We start from the raw sequence: 16,563 nt of genomic DNA on the forward strand, positions 1-16,563 counted from the left end.
TGGTGCTGCTCCATGTAACACCCGTCGTAATTATTTTATTTAATTGAATAATTGTGATGTGTTATATGTGCTTTTATGTGATTAATTATTTCTGTGTGTATTTCTAGTTGGGAATTATTAGAATTTGGTGTTAGAAGAGTAATTAATTAGACATTTTACCGTTAAGTGAGTAGACCTGTTATGAGTGGACTATATTATTTTATAGAAAGAATAGAATATAATAATAATATAAGAAATAATAAGAGAGGAAAGAGAAGGAAAAGAAAGAAAGAAACAGAGAGAAGAAGAAAGAAATCGTGAGAGAAGAAGAGAAGAGGAGAAGAAGAGGAAAAGAGGAAGAGAAGAGGGGGAAACTTGAAGATCTTTTGCTAGGATTGTTATCATTTGAGGTAAGGGGGTTAGATTTCAATCATAATCTATTTTGTTTTTAAACTTATAAGTGCTTATTTTGAAAAGTGATTAATTGTGAATTTATATGGTAAAATTCGTGCTTGTATTTTGATGTAATTTTGGGTATATGAAATTGATGTTAAATATGTTGTTGTTGATTTTACATACTTGAATTGTGGTTATATGAAACATTGTTGACTTTTGTTTAATTTGATGAAAAATGATGTTGTGGTTGTTGAATGATGGTTAAATTATGTGTATATGATGTAGTTGTTGTTGTGTTATGATGTTCTCATCAATTTATGCTATGGGTGTTAGAGATTACATGAGTTTATTCATGATTGGTTGTTATTGTTGTTGTTGATTGAGGTTGTTGAATTGTATATATTGTTGTTGATTGTGATGAATTTATATTCAATTGAGGTTGTTGTTGTGTGTTGTTGCTGGTGTGTTGTTGTGTGTTGTTGATGGTGTGTTGTGGTGTGTTGTTGATGGTGTGTTGTTGTTGTGTGTTGTTGATGGTGTGTGGTTGTTGTGTGTTGTTGAGTTTTGATGAATTGAATTGAATTTATGATTGGTGTGTTGTTGTTGTGTGTTGTTGAGTTTTGATGAATTGTGATGAATTATGATTGATTGTTGTTGTTGATGTTGTGAGGTGTTGTTGTTGATGAATGGAAATTTGGGTACTCATAATCCTTGAGCTTGTGATGATTTGTGTTGTTTATATTTGAAGTTTTATGAAAATGGTGATTTTGTTTAGAGGATGTTTTGGAGCAAGTTTTATATGATTTTGAGTGTCTTTTCATGTTTAGAAATGTTTAAACAAACCTTGGGATCAAATTTAAGCTTTGGGAAGTCAAAATTCGGTTTTTGGGTTGAAAATGAGGTTTTTCCCGAGACTGGACTGTCATAACTCGCAATGGCGAGTGATTTACTCGCAGTTGCGAGCTACGCAGTGACAGCACTTTCTGTTTCGCTTTCTTGCGTCTTTTTCGCATGTTTCTGTTTTGAATTGGCTTTCGGTGTAAACATGAAAGTTGTAGAGAATTTCGTTAGCTTTCCAATGGCGTTGGTTTGACGTGCAAATGATGTAGAGATTTTGAGTTATGATGAAAATACTCCAAGTAGGTCTTAGTAAAATTTATGAAAGTTCAGCATAATCCCGAATTTCAAATGAAATCTGGCATTGATGGGTGCAGAATTGGTTTTAGGTGAATACATGAAAGTTGTAGGTATGGATGTTAGCTTTCTAGCCGTTGGTTTGAGTTCAAAATGTTATATAGAGTTGGAGTTATGGTTAAATTACTGCACGTAGGTCACAGTGATAATGAGAGACGAACTTTGTCGAAAATAATCTTTAAGTCCAATTACTTGGCAAATCTTTGGTGGATAGTTTGGTATAATCAATTGAAGATGTGTGAATGATTTCTATGATGGAATAAGTTATAAATTGTTAATGAAAGATGTTGTTGATTTAATTATTGTTCCAGTAATTGTTATTGGATGAGATGAATTATTATGAAGCTGTTGTGAAGTTGAAGTGGTTGTTGTTGTTGTTGTCGTTGTCGTCGTTGTTGTTGTCGTAGTCGTTGTTTCCGTTGTTGTTGAATTATGTTGGGGGCTTTATGCCCTGGAGCTTTTTCTCAACACGATGATGGAGCCTTTGCTCAACCACGATGATGGAGCTTTTGCTCAAGAGCCTATTTACGCTCATATATGTTGGGGGCTTTATGCCCTGGTGGTACCACAAGCATGCTGAGTCGTCTGAGTCGTTTGAGTCGTCTGAGTCGTTGAGTTGTCTGATGTCGTTTTGTCGTTGAAGGTGAGAAAAAACACAAGAAGGGGGGTTGAATTGTGTTTTTGGAAAATTCTTCGTTTCTCCTAAAAACTGAACACACTGATCAGAAGCTAAGTGAGACAGCTTCTGAAGTGATAATCAGAATCTAAATGCAGCGGAATAAATCAGAGAGAGAGAAGAAGAACGACACAAAGCAATTATACTGGTTCCTTCCACAATCCGGAAGTAGTCCAGTCCCCCTTGCACTTCCAAGGAGATTTCACTATGAGTAATATCTGATTACAAATGCTCAAGCACACAAGCAAGAGACTTCCAATGCTCAAGCACACAAGCAAGAGACTTCCTTTGCTCAAGAACACAATCAAGAGACTTCCTGCTCAAGCACAACTGCAAGAGACTTCCTAACTAAACAAAATTACACAGAAAATTGTTTAAGGTTGAACACTTGATATACAATCAGAGGTGCTCACAATACAAATCAGATACAGACTCAATGGACTTAAGAATTTCTAAGATATGACTTTGAGACACAGAAATTCTAAGTGAATGCAGAACAATTTCAGCAGAGGTTTGGTACTTGTGAAAATCTTTTTGAGTCTTTCGTTCAGCGTTCTTGCATTACCAATTCTCTAGGTCTTCACTCCTTTATATAGAGGTGTGAAAGAGACGTTGTGAAATTGCCAGCACACCAAAGAGTCGTTGTTGAAGCTTGATCTTTCACCAATGATCTTTTGCCTGATTTGGTTGTTGTCCTATGAAGAACCAATTTGAAATCCATTCCTTATCCAAAGGAACATCTATGCAGGCGAGACCGTATTCTGGAGCTGTTTTCTTGTCTTGAAGTGCAGACACAAAACAGAGTAGTGGAGAACGTGGTTGTACAATTCGTACAAAGTACAATGTCAACGCTTTCGTCCAAATTGCAAACACATGCCTTCAAACACCTTTGAAATGACCGTTGCAAACTCCACTAATCCTTTGTTTGTGTTTTCGAATCCAATAGACAGCTTTTGCATTGATGATTCTTCAATTCTTGATTCTTTGCAAATCCAGTTGATATTCAGCTTCTGGTGAAATGGCTTCTGATGAGGCAGCTTCTGATGATGCAGCTTCTGATGAGATGACTTCTGCAGCTTCTGATGATGCAGCTTCTGATGATGTGACTTCTGGACCTCTTGTCTTCAGGAGCACTATTCTTCAGGAGCAGCTTACTTCAGGAGCGCTATTTCTTCAGGAGCAGCTTGACTTCAGGAGCGCTTTTTCTTTAGGAGCAAGTTGCCTTCAGGAGCGTCCAAGCTTCAAATTTTTGTTGTTTCCATAGCTCTTTATTTGCTCATTCAGAACCAATGATGATGTAACTTTATAATTATGGTCCTGTACACTTGAACAAATATTAGCTAATCCAATTTACAATTTTTAATACCTTGTTATCATCAAAACTCTTTAAGGTTTATTGTTAAACACATTTTGTTCCAACAATCTCCCCCTTTTTGATGATGACAAACAAAAGTATTTAAAATTGATCAATTGTTGTTAATCTAATTAACAAGTTGACTTTGGGGTTCTGAGGTTTGTAAGCTCAGAATCTGAGGTTTGTAAGCTCAAACTCCCCCTGAGTCTGATAGTCTTTAAGGTGAGGTTTGTAAGCTCCCCCTAAGTTCTATCCAGGTTAATTAAATTCATTTTGCGCGCAATAATTATTATCAGAGCTTAAAAGCAAAACTGAATCAATGAAAGAATTTACTTATAGATAAGAAGAATGGTTCAATTAACTTTACTTGAATTTTGATACTCCTTCGTTCATTCATAGCTTATACCAATAAGGTAAAAACATAGAAGTTTTTCAAAAATTTCAAATGCCATTAATGGGGCTCAGAGCCTTTAAATACTTGTCACATATACTCCCCCTTTTGTCATTATCAAAAAAATTAAAAAAAAATCTAAGCACAAAATACAAAAAGATATGAGAAAAACTCAAACGTGAGAGAGTATACTAAGCAATGAACTAAATAAATCAGAGCAAAAATCATGTATATTCAATTGTCAGAAGCAGCTAAACAGTCAGAATCAGTAAGCATTCAGAAGCAAAGAGAATTAAAACAGAATGGTTTCAGAAGCAAGGACTAGGAATTCAAAACAAACAACAAACAAAAAGAAAAACACAAGGGTGTGCAACTAAGTGTTGGTTTGATGTTGTTTCTTCATCTCCTCCATTTCTTCAATCTTCTTCTGCAACAGTTCTTCAAGCTGTTGTTGCCTCTGGAGAAGAGCCTGTTCCCTTTCCTTAGCTTCTTGCTGCTGCTGTGCCATCTGTTTCTTCAGAAGCTTACACAACCTTGCTTCTCTGGTCAAGTAATCCGTTTCTAAAAAGAAAGGCTGGTTTGCCAGGAGCAGTGTAGAACTTCTTATTCTGAGACTCTGATTCAGATGCTCCATTAACTTCCTGACAGAAGCTTCCTTGCTTCTGATGCACTTAGCCCTTAAGCTTTCAATTAGCTCAGTTGCCCGGTTCTGAAGTGATGCCCAGGAGTCTTCATATGCACTTGTGAGATCAATTGTCCTTCGTTGATCCACAAGATTAAGCAATTGACTAAGGATTGTCTGAAGCTCAGAGTTGATATATCCAGATTCCAGGATGTTTGTGGGTGGATGTTCAAGGATTTCAAGATCAGAATCACTGATTTCTAAGTCTTGAATAGGGTTAGGAACTGGAATGGTAAGGTGTGTTTGTGTGTTAGAAGATGAGGGCTGGTCAGAATCAATGTGTGTGGTGGAGGTTGAGGCTTGAACATTGACTAGAGAGATGTCAACATCCATGGGAGTTGGTTCAGGAGAGTGTTCAGGTAAAGGTTGAAATTCAGTTTCAGATGGTGGTTGTTGTGGTGAAGTTGATGTTTGAGTGTTGAGTTGGGGGTCAATGGTAGCTGTTGGTGATTGTGGGGGTGTTGTGGGTTTATGTGGTTCAGGTGTTTGTTGATGAGGGTTTTCTGAAACAACATTTTCAGAAGCAGCTGCTTCTGGAGTTGTTTCAGAGGCTTTTTCTGAGGTGGATTTGTCTATGGGTAACTCACCTGAGTAATGGAGAGCAAGATTGTCTAAGACAGAAGTGTCTTCTATTGGTTCAGGTACAGATGTTGAAAAAGGTGAAATGGGGATAGAGGTGACTGGAATCTGAATTACCTGATCTGCAGGGCCAGCTTCAGAAGTGATCTCTTGTGGATCAGCAGCTTGAGGAACTACTTCTGAAGTTCCCTCTTCTGGAGCATTTTCAAACATGAGCATCATATCGTCTTCCTCATTGTCTTCAGTGGGCTTACCAGCAATGGCTCTTACTTCAGCCAATTTATCTTTGTAGAACCTATCACAATCTTCCAATCCCAAGGCCTTGAGCTTTTCATCTCTTTGATGAGTGTATTGTGCTTTTAGATCCTTTTTGTCTGCAATAAGTTCAGAAGCACGTTCATCTGCCATCCTTTTCCTTATTGGAGTCATCTCAACCATAGGACTCACAAGTTGAAGGGGAGCCTTCTTCTTCTTCAGCTTGGGATCAGCCTCTTCTTTTTCCATTTCTTCGAGAGCTTCCTCCAGCTGCTCTTGAGTGATTACCAAGTCTGCCTTACCTTTTCTTCTCTTCTGAGGAATAGAAGCAGCACCAATCTTCTGCATCTTTCCTTTAGTAGGAGCAGCATCAGATTCAGAACTAGTTCTGGCCCTTTTTCCTTTAGGTGCATCAGAAACAGCAGCTTCTGACACAGCAACTGCTTTGGCCTTCTTGCCTTTTCCTTTAGCAAGAGCAGCTTCCTCCTGAGACCTCGCATCTTCCTCCAAGACGTACTCAGCTACTAATCTAGCTAAGTGTTCAGGATTACTTTCCTTAACTATGGAAGGAAAGTCTCTGATAATCTCAGATTCTTCTGTGGTCAACTCCAACCATTTCTCATCTTTAGGAGCTTCTTTGAAGAACTTCATAGAGTGTAAGCTCCTGCTACTGATAGTCCTTTCAGCAGTAGAGACTTTGAAACATTTATCAGAAGCACTCCTTGTCCTTTTTAAGAACTCCAGCACCCTTCCTTGATGAAAGATTTCAGACAGCAATCTTCCATAGGGTACTTGTTTTCTTCCTCTGATAGTGCTTTCATTTATGGCCCAGCAGAGATGATCCATTACATATCTTGGGAAGTTTATCTTTTCCAAAATAGCCATGAAGTAAATTGCTAGCTTCTGTTGATTGTTGGGTTGGTCAGATCCTCCTGCTCTTTGAAAGAAGCAATCATTACTGAATTTCACCAACATCCTGTTGTGAATCTCCATTTCAGAAGGCTTTGCATCCTTCTTCCCACCCAAAAGAGTGTTGTAGTAACCTTGTAGCAGGACATCTTCCTTCCTGACTATTTCTTGGAATCTTCCCTCTGCATGCCTTCTACAAGCTTTAGCTATAACTTCCTCAGTGATGGTTATAGGAATGCCCATCACTTCAGACCTTATTTCTAAGCTGTCAAATGATGTAGGATTCATATCCATGACCATTTTCCCTTTCTTTGACCCAGCTTGTTTGCTTACAACTTTTGCAGGCTTTTCATTGTACACTTCAGCTTTTAACCAAAAGTCCTTGACCAAATTCACATATGTTGGCCCATTTAGCATTCTGAAATACTCAGACAGCTCCTGTGTTTCTATTAAGCCTTCCATGTTTACTTCGTACTTCTTGAGTGAAGTAAAATCCACTGGTGACTCTATTTGGACTATCAAGGATTCCCATGGAATATCCATAGTCTTTTCTTTGTAGATGGACCCAGATTCTGATACGCTCTGCTTGTTTGAAGTAGATTCTGAAACTTTTCGTTGCGAGCTTGATGATGCCATTTGATGATTGACGAAGATTTGAAGAAGATGAAGATTTTTAGGGTTCTAAGGTTGAGAGAATGCGCTTACTTCGCAAACGGTTTGAGAGCAAATGTGTTTGTTGTGAGTGAGTAGTGTGTGAATTGACAAAGTGTTAAAAGTAAAACGATTGCAATTCAAAAGAGACAAACAAACATAACATTAATGACAAAATTGGGGGCGCGTGAAAAGTACTTTCAAAGCTTTTAAATCATCATTGCCCTTTTAGTTATACACCAACACATACAGGCCACGTAAGAAGTTCACAGAGTAACTACCAAGTTAGTGGGCCAGAAGTTACTTTAAAAAGTAACTCCTAACGTTTCCACTAATCCAACTATTCAGAAGCAACAAATCCAGCTTCTGGACTTCAGATGCTGATGTCATCATCAGAAGCGAGTTTTCCTCAGAACCTCAATAAAGAGCTTCTGATGGACTACTGCTTCTGAACTAACTTCAGAACCTAAAATCCTATTCAGGAGCAAGCAAACATTTAATCAGACACGAAGTGCATGTTCAAATTTTTCTTAATAAAATCAAATCTTTCAACAGTTAAAGGCTTAGTAAATATATCAGCCCATTGATTTTCAGTATCAATGAATTGTATATCTAAAATTCCTTTTTGAACATAATCTCTGATAAAATGGTGTTTGATTTCAATGTGCTTAGCTCTTGAATGCAAAATTGGATTTTTAGACAAACAAATAGCAGCAGTATTATCACAATAAATGGGAATACTGTTAGCAGTTATCTGATAATCTTCCAACTGATGTTTCATCCAAAGTAGTTGTGTACAACAACTTGCAGCTGAAATGTATTCTGCTTCTGCTGTAGACATAGCAATAGTTGTTTGTCTTTTGCTAGCCCAGGATATAAGATTATCACCCAGAAATTGACAATTGCCACTGGTTGATTTTCTTTCAATCCTATCACCAGCATAATCAGCATCACAGAATCCAATTAGCTTATAATCTAAGGATTTCCTATAAAGGAGTCCAAGATTAGTTGTTCCCTTCAAATACCTGAAGATTCTCTTGACAGCAGTCATATGAGATTCTCTAGGATCTGATTGGAATCTTGCACACAAGCATACACTGAATAAAATATCTGGCCTAGATGCAGTGAGGTATAACAAAGAACCAATCATACCTCTATACAGCTTCTGATCTACTTTAGCTCCTTCATCTTCTTTGCTCAGGTTGCACGTAGGATGCATTGGAGTGTTCATCACTTTACAATCTTCAAGTTTGAACTTCTTCAGAAGCTCCTTTGTGTACTTTGATTGATGAACATAGACTCCATCTTTGCATTGATTGATTTGAATGCCAAGGAAGAACTTCAGCTCTCCCATCATGCTCATTTCAAATTCATCCTGCATTAACTCAGAAAATTCCTTGCAAAGAGATGCATTAGTAGAACCAAATATTATATCATCAACATATATTTGCACAACAAGAATATCTTTCCCAAGGGTCCTTCTGAAGAGTGTAGTGTCAACCTGTCCTCTCTTAAAATCATTTTTGATTAAGAAATTACTTAGTCTATCATACCAAGCTCTGGGAGCTTGTTTCAAGCCATATAGTGATTTCTTCAATTTAAAAACATGGTCAGGATATTTAATATCCTCAAATCCAGGAGGTTGCTTAACATACACTTCTTCTTCTATGACACCATTGAGAAATGCACTCTTGACATCCATCTGATATAATATTATGCCATGATTAACTGCATAGGAAAGAAGTAACCTGATTGCTTCCAATCTTGCAACTGGAGCAAACGTTTCAGTGTAATCAATGCCTTCTTGTTGACTATACCCTTGTGCAACAAGTCTGGCTTTGTTTCTTGTTACTTCACCTTGCTCATTCAGCTTGTTTCTGAATACCCATTTTGTTCCAATAATGTTCTTGTGCTGAGGTTTGGGTACCAGATCCCACACATCATTTCTTTGAAATTGATTCAACTCTTCTTGCATAGCTAGGATCCATCCATCATCTGAGAGTGCTTCATCAACTGTTGTAGGTTCAATCATTGAGATTAGTCCAATCATTGACTCTTCTTGTCTGAAATGTGATCTTGTTCTTCTTGGACTATCTTTGTTTCCAATGATTAGCTCCTCAGGATGTGAAGACTTGTGTTTGAATGTGTTTCTGGGAGGATCTTCTTGATGTGAGCCATCTTGTGCTTTATCAGAAGCAGTTTCATCTTGCGCTTCTGATGTGGGTTCAGCTTCTGGACTATCTTCAGACTCAGCTATCTGATCAGGTTCTGGAGTAGCTTCAGGAACCTGTATCTCTGCAAAACTTTCACCCTGCTTTGAAGTTTTATCTTCAAGCTCCTTGTCATCAAATTTAACGTGCATAGATTCTTCAACACAGAGTGTTTCTGAATTATACACTCTGTATGCCTTTGACCTTTCAGAGTAACCTAAAAAGATTCCTCTTTGGGCCTTGGCATCAAATTTCTTTAGGTAGAGCTTGTTGTTCAGAATGTAACAAGTACATCCAAATTGATGAAAGTAAGAGATATTGGGTTTTCTTCCTTTAAAGAGTTCATATGCTGTTTTCTCCAAAATAGGTCTAATATAGATCCTGTTTTGAACATAGCATGCTGTATTCACTGCTTCTGCCCAAAAATGTTTTGGTAAATGGTTTTCATGAATCATGGTTCTGGCCATTTCTTGTAAAGTTCTATTCTTTCTCTCTACAACTCCATTTTGTTGTGGTGTTCTAGGAGAAGAGAATTCATGGAAAATTCCATGTTTTTCACAAAAAGCTTCAAATGGCTCATTTTCAAATTCTCCACCATGATCACTTCTGACTTTCAAAATTTTTGATTCTTTTTCAGATTGAATTTGAGTGCAGAAGCTACTGAATACATCACACGCAACATATTTACTCTTTATGAATTTCACCCAAGTCCATCTGCTGTAATCATCAACAATGACTAATCCATATCTACTTCCATATAAGGATGCAGTACTTACTGGTCCAAATAAATCAATATGGAGTAATTCTAAAGGTCTTGAGGTTGAGACAATGTCTTTGGTTTTAAAAGATGATTTCACAATTTTCCCTCTCTGACATGCACCACAAAGTGCATCTGAATGATAGTCAATGTCTGGTAGCCCTTTCACAAGTTGTAACTTACTAAGCTTAGAGATTAACCTCCAGTTAGCATGTCCCAACCTTCTGTGCCACATCCATTTCTTATCATTCACTGATAGTAGGCAGATCACCTTCTGATCAGCCAGTTCAGAAAAATTGATTTTATAGACATTGTCAACTCTCTTTCCCTTGAACACAATGGATTTGTCTTTCTTGTTGATTACTGTACAGTTGGGTTTTTCAAAAAGCACATCATAACCATTATCACAAAATTGACTTATGCTCAAAAGGTTATGTTCAAGACCATCTACCAACCATACATTATTAATTGAGGTAGAGGAATTACCAATAGTTCCTGTACCTATGATCCTGCCTGACTGGTTGCCTCCAAATTTCACATTTCCTCCCTCTTTCATTGTTAGGCTGAGGAACATGGACTTGTCTCCTGTCATGTGTCTTGAGCAACCGCTGTCTAGGTACCATGATCTTTGCTTTGGCACTGCTCTTAGACATACCTGCATCATTGACATTTTTAGATTTAGGTACCCATTGTTCTATGGGTCCTGGAAGGTTAGTACTTAAGGCTTTACTCTTCACTTCTTGTACCTTGTGCTGTGAGTTGGGTTGCTTCTGATTAACCATCACCTTAGGTTTTGGTACTTCAGAAGCAGCAACTGTCTTCTTCTGAAACTTAGACTTCAGAACCCCAGATTTTGGTTTCACCAGACTCTGAGGAATAGGTTCTGATCTTTTCAGGATCCTAACCTTTGAAGTTTTGGAATCAGATTTGATCATAGCCTTTGACTTAGAGTTCTTTGGCTTTGAAGTAATCTTAGCCTTAAAACTGGAAGCTTCAGGTTCTGATTGAACAACAGTTTCCAACTCAGCCCCTTCTGGTACAAAGAATGTTTTCAGACCTTCCTTGATGCATTCACAACAAGACTTTAGATTGGTTTTCTCCAGTTTCACTTCTGGAAAACCAATTCCTCTGCCATTGTTCTTGTAAATGCTATAAATCATAGAAGCCACTCTGCTTCTGTCAATGCCAGATATAATGAAGTCTTCAAGAGCAATTTCATGATTACTTAAAGGTTTTTCATTACACTTTTCTTGTAGCTTCTGACATAAGAACCTGAGCTGGTCTTCATATGTTTTACACATGAAGTCAAAGCCCCTAAGTCCCTGTTCAGAAGCTTTCAGATCCAATAGAGTTGATTTTTGCTGTTGTACCAAATCAGCATATTTTTCTTTTAAATCCTTCAACTCATTGGTTCTTACTTCAAAATGTGTAAGAAGTTCTTTAAGTGACTCAACAAGTTCATCTCTGGGAATTTTGGAATATACCTCATTTTCATCTTCTGAGTCTGAATCTGATCCAGCTTCTGAAGTTGCTGTTGCTACCAACCCAACAGCTACCTTTGCATCTTCATCAGCTTCCTCTTTATCAGATCCAGATTCACTACCCAAATCATCCCAGGTTGCCATTAAACTCTGCTTAATCTGCTTCTTGAGTTTGCTTGGTTTGAAGGTAGACCTCTTTGACTTGTCCTTTGACTTTTCTCTTTGAAGATCAGGGCATTCAGCAATGAAGTGACCTGGCTTCTTACAGTTGAAGCATCCCTTCTGATCTTCTTTCCTTGAGCTTCTGGAGTTACCCCTTCTGGAGAGAAACTTTCTGTTCTTCTTGGCCAGATATTGAAGTCTGTTTGAGAGCATGGCCATTTCTGCAGCATCTGGTTCAGAATCTGAACTTGACTGTTCTTCCTCTTCAGATTCAACCACTTTGAGAGCTTTTGATGACTTGCCTTTGGATGGAAGAGCTATTGATTTACTCTTCTTAGTAGACTCATGTTCATTAAGACTTAACTCATGAACTTTGAGAGAACTAACAAGATCTTCGACACTTAAAGTGTTTAAATCTTTAGCTTCCTCAATGGCAGTCACTTTTGGTCTCCATCTGGCAGGTAAGCTTCTGAGTATCTTGCTTACATGATCAGAAGCAACATAGCTCTTCTTTAGAATCTGTAGACCAGAAACTAAGGTTTGAAACCTTGAGTACATCTCCTCAATAGTTTCATCATCCTTCATTTTGAATAACTCATACTGATGTACAAGCAGGAGAGCCTTTGCTTCTTTGACCTTCTTGCTCCCTTCATAATTTGAACAGAGAGAAGCAAACATAGCTTTAGCAGTGGATTTGTCACTCATCTTCATGTATTCTGCTTTGGGTATGGCAGTGACAAGAGCTCCTCTGATAATATGATGCTTCTTGTAAAGTTTCCTCAGTTCTGGAGTATGTTTCTTTCTATCCACAGCAGCTCCTTCTTCATCAAGGACTAAACTACCAACGCCGTCTTCCAGAATATCCCACAATTCTTCATCTAGGCTCATGATGTAACTGTAAAAATTGGTCTTCCACCAAGAGAACTCTTCAGCATCTCCATTGAACTTTGGAATTTTTCCAACACTGGTTTTCTTACTATCACTATAATCATGTGAGACATTTTTATAGCTAGTATCACCATCAGGAGGAGGAGTAGTCATGTTTTTCTCAGATCTTTGACTGTTGCACGGTTAAGTGATACACAACAGACCAAGGCTCTAGATACCAATTGAAGGTGAGAAAAAACACAAGAAGGGGGGTTGAATTGTGTTTTTGGAAAATTCTTCGTTTCTCCTAAAAACTGAACACACTGATCAGAAGCTAAGTGAGACAGCTTCTGAAGTGATAATCAGAATCTAAATGCAGCGGAATAAATCAGAGAGAGAGAAGAAGAACGACACAAAGCAATTATACTGGTTCCTTCCACAATCCGGAAGTAGTCCAGTCCCCCTTGCACTTCCAAGGAGATTTCACTATGAGTAATATCTGATTACAAATGCTCAAGCACACAAGCAAGAGACTTCCAATGCTCAAGCACACAAGCAAGAGACTTCCTTTGCTCAAGAACACAATCAAGAGACTTCCTGCTCAAGCACAACTGCAAGAGACTTCCTAACTAAACAAAATTACACAGAAAATTGTTTAAGGTTGAACACTTGATATACAATCAGAGGTGCTCACAATACAAATCAGATACAGACTCAATGGACTTAAGAATTTCTAAGATATGACTTTGAGACACAGAAATTCTAAGTGAATGCAGAACAATTTCAGCAGAGGTTTGGTACTTGTGAAAATCTTTTTGAGTCTTTCGTTCAGCGTTCTTGCATTACCAATTCTCTAGGTCTTCACTCCTTTATATAGAGGTGTGAAAGAGACGTTGTGAAATTGCCAGCACACCAAAGAGTCGTTGTTGAAGCTTGATCTTTCACCAATGATCTTTTGCCTGATTTGGTTGTTGTCCTATGAAGAACCAATTTGAAATCCATTCCTTATCCAAAGGAACATCTATGCAGGCGAGACCGTATTCTGGAGCTGTTTTCTTGTCTTGAAGTGCAGACACAAAACAGAGTAGTGGAGAACGTGGTTGTACAATTCGTACAAAGTACAATGTCAACTCTTTCGTCCAAATTGCAAACACATGCCTTCAAACACCTTTGAAATGACCGTTGCAAACTCCACTAATCCTTTGTTTGTGTTTTCGAATCCAATAGACAGCTTTTGCATTGATGATTCTTCAATTCTTGATTCTTTGCAAATCCAGTTGATATTCAGCTTCTGGTGAAATGGCTTCTGATGAGGCAGCTTCTGATGATGCAGCTTCTGATGAGATGACTTCTGCAGCTTCTGATGATGCAGCTTCTGATGATGTGACTTCTGGACCTCTTGTCTTCAGGAGCACTATTCTTCAGGAGCAGCTTACTTCAGGAGCGCTATTTCTTCAGGAGCAGCTTGACTTCAGGAGCGCTTTTTCTTTAGGAGCAAGTTGCCTTCAGGAGCGTCCAAGCTTCAAATTTTTGTTGTTTCCATAGCTCTTTATTTGCTCATTCAGAACCAATGATGATGTAACTTTATAATTATGGTCCTGTACACTTGAACAAATATTAGCTAATCCAATTTACAATTTTTAATACCTTGTTATCATCAAAACTCTTTAAGGTTTATTGTTAAACACATTTTGTTCCAACAGTCGTTGTGATTGAGCTGTTGTTGTTGTGATGTGGAGTTGTCATAATATAATAAATAAATGATGACTGTTGAGATGTTGTTGTTGTTGAGATGTTGTTGTTGTTGATGATACAATTGATGTTATATAAAACAAATATATTTATAAGTTGATGTAGTTGTTGTTGAGTTGTTGTTGTTGCTTTGTTGCCGCGTTGTGAGTGAAGTTTGGTTGATGAATTATTGTTGACGACTTGGAGGAGTATTTGGTGAAATTGTTGAATGTTGTATTTACTTGAAATGGTGTATATGTACATTGGTGAATCTTGTCGATGGTTGTGAATGATTGAATTATATTTGATTGCATGTCTTACTTGCTTATGCTTATACACTTGGTGATTCTAGTTGTTGATAATTATTTTGGGTGATAGTGATGAGGTGAGAAATGTATATGTGTATATATATATATAAGATGTGGTGATTCCTTTGATAATGATGTTTGCTTGTGTATGACTTGAAACGATGAATTATACTTGTTGAGCTAGTATGCTAAATGAAGAATCAGGTGAGTAATCCTTTCATTGTTTTATGTTGATGACTTGATTAGAGATTGAATATATTTGATATGTTATGCTAGTAATGTGATAGCTAGAGATGTATGGAATGGGGGATAATAATCATGTGATGATAATATTCTAGGAGGGATGATTATGTATATGTGTTATGCATGAAATATTTGATATAAATGATTATGTTTGTTTTATGTTGATTATGATTGATGTGAAGCTTACCCCCAGTGGTCGTTTGGTTGACCGCCTACCTATTTGTATGAATGGGTAGACGGCGTGCAGGATTAGTTTTGTTGCTTGCTTGGTGAGTGCTTGAGGATAGCGGAGCTACCTCGTCTATCTGTTTCTTGGAGTCTTAGATTAGGCTCTGATTAGGTGTCGGTCTTATGTTTTGTTGAACTTATGTTGATGTACAATTTGAAATGGAATTTTAAGTTGTTTATGTTGAGGCCGTTGTGCCATTTTGTTGATTAATGAAATGTTTTCCGCTGCGATGTAATTCAAATTATTTGAAGAAAGGTTGATTTAAATAAATAGTAATTCTACGCTCTTAAGTTTTTCTTAGTTTTAGGCCCTAAGTAGGTCTAGTGATCAATAGTTATTGGAGTTTAGAAACTTCACCTTTTGTTTGATCACATGCTTTGAATTTCTTTTTGTTTTTGAACCATATATTCATGTAATTGTACTTCATGCTTTACATTAATGAATGATATTGAGTTTGGTTCAAATCTGCATATTTTTATTTTATGCAATGAATTATGAAATTGAGGGGAAGCTTTTTAAAGTTCTTAAAAACTCTGCATAATGGGTTATAAAAATGAGGGGGAGCATTAAAATAAATTTTCAAGCTCTATTATTCTTCATATATATAATCAAAATCCTTAATCCTAAATCATAGGTTTATCATCTTCAAAAAGGGGGAGATTGTTGAGGCAAAATCCCTAATTAATTTTAAAGATAATAAACCAATATGATTAAAGAATTAATGGACTTTGATTATTTCCTTGGTATTTAACTTGTGCTCTTGAGTGTTTTACTAAGACAGGAACAAGGCTTAAATCATACCAAGAATCAAGTAATCAAAGGACATTTGATTTCAAGATCTAACACTGAGATCAGAAAGTTAGATCAGAATGTTGCTCAGAGATCAGAATGTTCGCACAAGAAATCAGAAGGTTGCTTCTATACAAGCCCAGAATCTCAAGAACATAGATCAAGGTCATGCAAGGCACATGTGACATAAATAAATGTCAAGAGAAGTACTTCTGCATGGATCAAGCAATAAAGGCATCTATGATGATTAAAATATTAATGGACTTTGATAGTTCTTGGTATTTGTGCATTCTTGAGTGATTAACCAAGACACAAACAAAGTTTAAATCATACCAAGATACAAGAAATCAAAGTACATTTGAATTCATGAACTAACTCTGAAGTTCAGAAAGTTAGTTCAGAATGTTGATCAGAACGTTCTGATGATAGTCCAGAAGGTTGTTCATAAGCAAACCCAGATTCATCAAGAACGTGAAGAACATGCAAGCACACTTGACATGAATTAAAGGTCCAGAAAGGTACATCTGCATGGATCTATCAACAATAAAGGCATGAACAAAGATTTATGTCAAAAGGATCTTTAATGTTCATCCAAGACTATGAACATTAAAGTACTAGGATTATTCCAATGAGAATATTATCCTAGATGTTGCATTCACTGCACTTCAGTCGTGTCTCTACTATTAGGATTGATTACATCAAACGTAGTCTTACAAATCA

At 37.2% G+C, this 16,563-nt stretch overlaps 1 long non-coding RNA gene across 1 annotated transcript; it reads left to right on the forward strand.

Annotated features, from left to right (window-relative positions):
* The first annotated feature begins 13 nt into the window (after positions 1-13).
* On the forward strand, positions 14-15,339 carry LOC146938815 (uncharacterized). The gene is made up of 2 exons (XR_015031423.1): positions 14-389; positions 15,062-15,339. It is a non-coding gene; the product is annotated as an uncharacterized LOC146938815 (long non-coding RNA).
* Positions 15,340-16,563: the final 1,224 nt, after the last annotated feature.

The sequence above is a fragment of the Medicago sativa genome, chromosome 3 (assembly GCF_051527215.1).
Source record: "Medicago sativa cultivar Bolivia chromosome 3, Bolivia_mono, whole genome shotgun sequence".
Lineage (NCBI taxonomy): Eukaryota > Viridiplantae > Streptophyta > Magnoliopsida > Fabales > Fabaceae > Medicago > Medicago sativa.